Below are 9,142 nucleotides of genomic sequence, written 5' to 3'. Positions count from 1 at the left end.
GTACAAACTGGGCCTAGTGTTACCCACCTGTAACCTTAGCACTGAGAAAGTGAAAGCAGGAAACTGAGTCACTCAAAGTTACACTCGACAACAGGAAGATGTCAAAGGCTACTCTGGGCTACCTGAGGCCCTGTTTCAGAAATCAAACGTCAGAAGGTTTGGGCATACTGACTATCTAGTTCTGGTGGTTTGCTGGTTTGTGAAACCTTCATTCTCATGCTAGAAGCAAAAGGGATAGTGAGCTATAGAAACATGTGTCACTAAATCCAATGTAAAATTACTACTAACTTAACTACCTCTTAGTATAAACTAAAGCATGCCTAAAATCTACTTAGTGCCAGCCACACAAGCTAATTGATGGGAGGAGAGTCAGTACAGAAAATGAGAGCAATGTGACAGATTTCAGTTATAACATGCTATCACTTTGGCAGCACATATACTGCAATTGGAACAATGTAGAGAATATCAGTATGGCCCCTATGCAAGAAAGACACAACATTGGTGAAGTGTTCCATATTTAAAATAAACAACAAACTATATAAGTTTGCAAACCTTACAAAAGCATTTGGGGAGGGGTATATAAAAGAGTGTGGGCTCCAGAGACTTCTACTCTGTTAGTTTCATAGTAAATTCAGGTCTCTGATCACCTTTTTCAAAATTATGATTCCCTGGACCTCCTTCCTGATCCTTCCTTCCATGCTTATACATCTCCATATCATATAGTATATTATAGTATCATCTGTTTAATTATTTACTGTTTGCTGTCTTCTTCACCCTCTCTCAGATGAAGAAAAGTGATGGCTTAGCAATTAAAGGTAATGCATATAAACAAAAGACAGGACTGGGCGACTCTTTTTTTCAAATCAGGATATCTCGAGTGTTAAAGTTCTACATACATACAGATTTATGTATGTCTATGTGATCAATAATTCAATAGTTTCATACTTAAACAATTCCTAAATTGCAAATACAAAAAAATGTTCATTTATATATTACATTTTTGGCTTTCAGAAAGAAAGACAGAAATGTCAGAGGTGATGGTGATGAAGGTAGAGGTGAGGAAATCGTTACAGTAGAGGCAAAAAGTCTATCATCATAAGGTGGTGAACCAATGATGTTCTCTTAAGCCATCTAAAAGAAGCAATACATAAGGGAGGCCATATTTCTGGCTTTCCAGGTCAGTTTCAAAGATGATTATGGGATGGGACACACATATAAAGGTCTGGGGAAAGCTATCCTGGGGGGTACCAGAAAAAGAAACACAGCAGTAAAGTATTTGAGTACATGCGCAAACTCTACTTGGCCCTATAGCCATTGAAGGAGAGTGGTAAGTGATGGCGATATATCTTTGACCAAGTATGTAGCATATAGGAATTTTCTGTCGGGGAAGAACTTACTTTTGTAATTGCATAGGTTCAGCATCCAGTTATTTTGACTGTAGCTCTCAATGACATGATACACCATTCCTGGTAGCATCCTAACTGGTAGCAAAATTTTTCAAAATGGGCACATCACCTTTTATCTTCTAGCTTACTGCTAGCTTCCTTGCATCTTCGGATGCTAGTGGTAGACACCTGTAATGAGTGCATGATACTAGAGTGGATCATTTCGGTTCTGGGAAACTAATTACCTTAAAGAGAACTGGCTTCCAGTCAGGTGATTAATCAGTATTTTGCAACTGTCCTCGATGATTTGTCATCGAACATCTGGTTTAATAGGAGAGAACACAGAGACAGTAGAAGGCAAATAAGCAGTTCAGCAGTAGGCAGAAGTGACCAGGTTTGGATTGGAAAGAGATCAGCAGCCAATGAAACCACCTCTGCAGAGAAGCGGCTCCAAGTCCGCAGAGCTGACTGCCAGTTCCCTAGCTACTGTGAGACCACCTGACTGAACTGAAAACGGTATGCCACAGAGCACTGCATAGCGCAACAGAGAATCACCTTCCTGCTAGTGTGATGGCCTGTGTCTTTCTAGCTGTCCCAGTGAACCTTTCCTTACTCGTACCTCTGGAGGCAAACTGGGCCATATGCCTTAGGATTCTGATCACTTCTGTACCCACCCTAGAAACTGTTGACTTTGTATGCTTGACTTAAAGTAAAGGAAATAAAAGTAAAATTACTTCAGATCTCTTAAAAACATTCCTGTGATAAATGTGTCCTTTGATTTTAGGGCAAACATATTTTTTTTTCAAATTAATAGTTTAGATATCTTTTGTCCTGGCTTGCCTACCCAACATCTATCTACTAAGCTTGTAGAGGCATTTTGTAAAGTCTAATTAAAGTCTGTTACCTCACACTGATGCAAGATCCCACTGCAAAGGTGCCACTGAAAGAGCTCTTTTTGCTGCAGTCCATTTTTGAGGGAGGAGAACGGACTGTTGCCTTTTCAATCAAGAGTCAAAATAAATTCCCCTCCCTCAAGTTGCTTCTTTCAGGTAGTTTGTCAGGGACCGGGAAAGTAACTAATGCCCTCTTCTTTCTCTTTTTCTTTCCTGTCTTCTGCTCTGCCCCAAAAGGCTAGTCTTTTCAAATAAATCAATCATAAAAAGACAACTGCTGCATGATTCTTTCTGTATGAGGAATCTATGGTAGTCAAACTTTAGATACAGAAAATACAATGGTGGTTGCCAAAGCTAGGGAACGGGGGGAGGGGACCCTTGTTTGATGATATAGTTAGGACTGGTTGTTCTCCCTACCCAGATATGGACCTCACATATTCCAAGCTGTTACCAAATCAGATACATAGCCAAAAGTCATTGAACTTTTGATTCCCCTGCCTTTACCACTTACGTGCTGGTAATATAAGCATAAAAGCTAAACTATAAGTTTAAACTATAAGAGCTGAGGGCTTAACCCAGGGCATTGTGCATACCATTCAACTACTCTACGTTGAGCTGCGTGCATCCTTAGTCCCAGGGTAAGTTCTGTTAGATGAAACTATAATAATGTAATGCAGCTAATTGCTATTGTATTGTATAGCAAAAGTGGCTAAGATTGTAAATTTTATGTTTTACTACCAAATTTAAAAAACTGACTTAATAGCTGGGCAGGGTGGTGTATGTTCTTAATCCCACCACTCATGAGGTAGAGGCAAGAGGATCTCTGTGAGTTCAAGGCTAGCCATGTCTACAAAGTGAGTTCCATGTCAGCCAGGACTATGTAGAAAGATTAAAACCAAACAAGAACAACACTCCCCTCCCAACCCCCAGAAACCTCAACTGTTAGTATCAGGTACAGCTATGTACAGCCAGAAGCTCCTGTTGCCATGTCTATAAGACATGTCATCTCTAGGTGACAGCATGCTCCTACCCCCATTGCCATGGCACCCGTCACACATCCCTTTTACACATGGGCCACATGTATCATGGCCTGGATAAAAGATGTGTACCCCCACCCTACCCATACCCTTTCTTTCCTTCTCTTCTTCCCTCTCACCCGTTCAGAGGTTGCCTCTGCCAATAAAAGCTCCCAGGAGAGACCTGTTACTGGCATGATCTGTCCAAGACCGTGTCGCATATTCTATCACCAAACAAACAAAAAGCCTGAATTAATATGTAGAGTTCACTTTTAAAAGGAGAAATGAGGTAGTATGTTCTTTGTGAGAACTTAGGATTTAGTTCCTCTTACTCCTTGATCCCCATTTCTTCCCTTCTGAAGGAGAATCCAGTGTCTGGATCTGGAATTTTCTACTGTGGAATCAAGAGAGTGTAGAGGTAAACAAAAAATGTCCAAGAAGAGAAGGGTAGACTTGTTTCACAAGGAGATTCTGAATGGAGAAGAAAAAGAAACAGGAGCAAGTTGAGGCCATCAGGAGCTTACAGAGAGCCTGTGCTCTGAGGCAGATGAACTCGGCGGCTGGAACCTTTCTGGTAAGAGCCTCTTGCTCTAACAACAGAGCCCTATCAGAACCTGTTTCTTTGTGAAAGCCTGTCTTCATTTTCCACTGTACAATGTGCAACTGTGCAAGACACTCTCTGAGGGTAGTGTATGAGAGAAGCAAAGAGATTTAAAAAGATAGGAGTAGAGCCTAGAATTGTGTCTTCTTTATAAATTTTTAAAACTAGATCTCAGATTTTAAATAAGTTATGGGAGAGTTAAAATATAAACTATAAAACAATAATACAAGTCGTGTATAGGATCATGGTGTACAGTAAGCATATCAATATGGTATACTCTTCAGATTCAGTCTAGGCTAGTTCTTACTAATGTGAGAAGTCCACTTAAAATCCCTCCCAGTCTCATCTCTCTTTTCCCTCACCAAACTACACTTCACTTGCTGTGGTGGTTCGAATGAGAAGGGGTCCACATAGGCTCATTTATTTAAATGTTTGGTTTGCAGTGGGTGGGCTGTTTTATGAAGGATAGCAGGTGTGGCCTTGTGGGAGGAAGTGTGTCTCTATGGTCAATTTTGACACTCAAATGCCCATGCCAGGGTCCAGTCTCTCTCTCTCTCTGTCTCTGTCTCTGTCTCTCTCTCTCTCTCTCTCTCTCTCTCTCTCTCTCTCTCTCTCTCTCTCTGACTCCTGCTTGTGAATAACATGTAAGGTTTCAACTGCTTCTTCAATGCCAAGTCTGCCTACTTGCTGCCATCCTTCCCTATCCCAATGAAGGGTATGGATTCATACTCCGAAACTATAATTAAACCCCCAAATTAAGTGCTTTCTTTTATAAGTTGCCTTGGTAATGGTGTAAGACTCTGGTGAGCCTTAATTTACCAGAGACCACCTCCCCCCTGCAACTGCCCCCCACCCCCAGTGAACAATGTGGAGCTGGGAACTGATGCAAAAGCAAGAGAAATTTTATTGTTACGGCATGCTGGGGTCGCCCTGCATACGAAGGAGAGACAGTTTTCAGAGCGGCAGCCACTAGGCACAATGTGATTGGTAGAACAATGTGACTTTTAAACTAATTGGCCTTTAGGGAAAGAGTTGACAAGGACTTCCCTTATCTGCAGGTGGCCCATGGTTGGGTCCTCTCTACTATGGTATAAGGAATGTAATTAGCCTCTTCCTTCCGGAGGGGAGGGGTGCCTATGTGCTCTATGACCTTTCTCTTCCAGGAGGAGAGGGGTCTGGTAGAATTCTCCAAAGTTCCTGAGCTGGCCTCTTCAACGGGATCTTCTCACAACAAAATAACAATAACTAAAGCACTCGACATTTATTTTTCTGGATTTATACTTCCGTCACACACGCTACAGATCTTTGCTTAAATAAGTACTTTCTTGTGATATTTTTGAAAAAATGTAAAATTTGTTTTGTGCATTCAATAGTCTATGTTCATAGCACTTGCATGTTGTTATATGTGGTACCTTTGTGCCATTTTAACTCTTCCACAGCAAGGCTGTGTATGACTATAATTAACTTATCTATTGCCCCTTTGAATAATAGTAGACTATTTGCTAGTAAAATTCTCAATTTCAGTGGGTATGTCAGCCCATATGGGAACCTACCCATTCATGAAACTTCCTGACAGCCCTGAGACAACCTTCCTGGAGAAAACATGTATGTTAGGTTCCTGATGTCAAAAATGGGTGCATCCCAAAAAGAAAACGATTCTTCAAAAGAAATTTATTTGCCTTCTGGACTTTTTTCTTTGGAGCTCTGTCCATGTCCTGTCAACATCACTGAGATGACTAGATTCTTCTACCTTGTAGAAACATTGTTCAGGAGGGATTACTATTCCTGACCTCAAGTGTGTATTAAAAAGCATTAAAACTTTCACTATATAGTTAGAAGCAGGACAACATTATTTAAAAGGTTTAACATATTAACTCTCTACACGTGGAAGAGGGATTTGACTAGAGAGTGGGTAGACTGGTCCCTTATATCAAGACAAGTCTTCATTTAAAGGAGACATTTAGTGTTTCAAACTTATTATCTACAACCAAAGTGCCTAAGATCAGTGGCTCCCAGGAGCTGCAAATAAAGGCATATTGCATACTGCCTAGGTAGTAAGTAGAGTCACAGTCCTTATAAATACTGCGTTCTGGGGTGGTTTTATTTTTTAAAGAGGATTGAGATTGTTACATGCCCAAATAACTTTTGTTTCTACTTGTAGAAATGAATAACATCATCTCCTGTTTTTCTCCCCACCTACCTTACCTGTTCCTCTCCGTTTTAGAAGGGTTATCATGTTATGTTTTATAAGAAGAGAGAAATAGGCCAGGATATGTTTTGGTAGAGCCTGGTATAGTGAGGTGAGAGGAGGGGTGCCTCTAGTGGTCCATGCGGAGGCATCCCTTCCCCCTGAGGTACCAGCTATAGCATGGAATAGGGTTTATTTAGGGCATGCTAAGTGGGGTTGGGAAGGGAGTAGAGATAGGGGGAAGGAGGGAAGAAGAGAGAGAGAGAGAGAGAGGGAGAGAGAGAGAGGGAGAGAGAGAAGGGAGAAGGGAGGGGAAGGGGAGAAAGGTCTTAGAGAGAGAAGGGGAAGAGAATAAGAGTGTAAGAGCAAGAGAGCAAGCAAGGAGGGGCCAAACAGCCCCTTTTATAGTAAGGAGGCATACCTGCCAGTTGCCAGGTAACTGTGGTGCAAAGCCTAGAAGAAATGCTAACATTCCATCTAATAGGAACTTAGCTATAGAAACCATAAATGTAACACTTTTTTTAAGTTTAGCCACAAGTAGGGCTTATTTTAATAAACAATGAGTCATTTATTTCAATATTTAATACCTGAAAGCAAGAGTGAAGCTGACGTGTAAGTCACTCTTCCAATCACTTTATGGGCTCTGGGATCTTAGGAAGAGACCCACAAATAGGGGCCATAGTAAGAACTAACTGTGACTATGAGCAGAAGATCAGTGGAATCCAGTAAAATAAAAAATAAGAAAGAGAGACTTCACCTTCTGGCTAGAGCATAGGAGAGCATTGGTTATCACATGTGATCACCCGCTGTATAGACTTCTAGAAATAATCAGAGATTTACTATGGGGAAGAATAGTATTATGGCTATGATGCATAACAGTTTGAATACAAGGCCTGGAATCCGCCTTGTTTGCATTCACAGACTGTAGAAGGACACATGCTGCTAAAGAATGGTGGGTGCATAGCTGTTAACTTTTCTCCTTTCAGGAGTGGTAACGATCAATGCTTACATTTCTTTCTATCTAGATGCACAGAAATCTCTTGGTAAGAGATTAATTTTTGCAATGAGTGCTTTAGGCTTAAACTAGAAGGTAATTATTAAAGAAAAAATGAGAAAAGATTTTTAATGTGACAATTTCTGAGGACTTGACTAATAAATACACTTTGTATTCTAATATATTCTATATACTTTGGATATAATTTCCTATCTTTGGTGTTACCTGAATGCTAATAGGAGAAAGGTCATATTAATATACCTTTCAGCTACCTGAAGTTCAGGTTTCATAGGAATTTTTATGATATTATAATTTTATGATATTTCACTTTTAAAGTATGTACTTTAAAACATTTTTTATTTAGTTTCTTCCTTCATACCTAATCAGTAGTTATATTTGTTTTTATTTGTTTATTACATTGCCTCAACCTTTCAAATAGACTTGACTTGCTAAGATAAAGAATATGTAGCATTTGTGTTCTTAGGGCTAGCAGATAGATATCTCATTAGTTACACAAATCATGATGGAGTTTAAGGTTCTAAATTTTAAAGTATGCATTTATTCTTGCTAATAACTTCATTTTTTTTTCGGTTATAAAGATCCCTGAGAACATACCTGGAGAGGAGTTTGAATTATTATATTGTCCTTATTATTGGTTATCTGTTATTCATGTAGTACTAATTTAAAAAACAAACAAACAAAATGCATATAAGCAAAAAACAAAAAACAAAAAACAAAAACACGCAAAAAAAACCACCAAAAACAAAAACAAAACAAAACAAATAAACAAAAAAAAAACAGAACAAAACAAAAAAACAATAGAGACAAGTAAGATTTAAAAACCAGAGACTCATTTACAAGAACCAAACCTTTCAGTCTCCCCCTTCCTTCCCTCCCAGTTTCATCATTTATTTGCCTCTGCCTTGTTCCATTAGCTTGTTAACAGTATGGTTTCTATAGCAACACCTATTGGTTGTTGTGATAATGAAGGCCACAGTGAGATCCCCTGCAGAGAAATCCTTGCTGCTGACAAGATCAACTCATATTTTCTTTGTCTGATGTTTTCTATTTCTTCTTGGAATGACCCTTTTAGCAGAATATAAGCGATTTCTATTAATTACCTGCGAAATAAACAGAAGTCAGGTACTCCCAACATCATGTCCGATGTTAGCTTTATCCCAGTGATGGTGAGGTACTGCCAGAAAGAACAAGCCAATTTTCTTAGCCATAAATCCCACTACCCAGCACTGTTAACATGAAATAAAATGAGGGTCATCCACTTCTTTAGATCTGAGTTAGAAGGTTTTATTTAGAGAAAATTCTCCATGTACTCTGGGTTTTGGACTTCATCAAAATAGGAAAAGGAAATGTCTGGTGCTATTTTTGATGAGTGATAATAATACCTTAGTAATCAAAATAGAATAATATATAAAATTAAAATATAGAATATTAATTCTGATAGCATAGAATTAGATACTTACTGAGGCAATGACTCAAATCCCCCTCTTTTGTCTCTTTCTAGACATAATAGATACTAAATCTCAATTTGATGCATCCCTTTCAAAACTTCTCAGTTAACTGCTCACCCATTTTACTTTATTTGAGACACTCATTCTTACAAGGTTAAACTTGGAACAACTGAAAAATTAGGAGTTTTATTGATTGTGAATTTTATCAATTTTACTCCATGAACTGAAATTAAAGAATTGCTTCTTAGAACACTGACTATGGTTAACCCAAGTTTTCATAAGTTGATAAACTCTGACCTTATTGTTATTTACTTCAATTTCTCTCAGAGTCTTCCTGATTTCATCATAGTCTCCTATAATATGGACACCAAAGAATTTTATTCAATTTCTCAGTTCCAAAAATTAAGTAATTTCCTGAGTATTTTAAAAGCTTGTACATTTATCAGTATTTTAAATGTTAAATATCATCCCAAGTCTTTTTTTTTTAAAGATTTATTTATTTATTATGTAAGTATACTGAGGCTGTCTACAGACACCAGAAGTGGGTGTCAGATTTCATTAAGGGTGGTTGTAAGCCACCATATGGTTGCTGGGAT

At 38.7% G+C, this 9,142-nt stretch overlaps 1 non-coding gene across 1 annotated transcript; it reads left to right on the top strand.

Annotated features, from left to right (window-relative positions):
• Positions 1–413: 413 nt before the first annotated feature.
• On the top strand, positions 414–521 carry LOC116075644. Its single transcript, XR_004112674.1, has one exon. It is a non-coding gene; the product is annotated as a U6 spliceosomal RNA (small nuclear RNA).
• Positions 522–9,142: the final 8,621 nt, after the last annotated feature.

Source organism: Mastomys coucha, unplaced genomic scaffold, assembly GCF_008632895.1.
Source record: "Mastomys coucha isolate ucsf_1 unplaced genomic scaffold, UCSF_Mcou_1 pScaffold3, whole genome shotgun sequence".
Classification (NCBI taxonomy): domain Eukaryota; kingdom Metazoa; phylum Chordata; class Mammalia; order Rodentia; family Muridae; genus Mastomys; species Mastomys coucha.
Note: the sequence above shows the minus strand (reverse complement) of the source record. Positions and strands in the feature narration are given on the sequence as shown.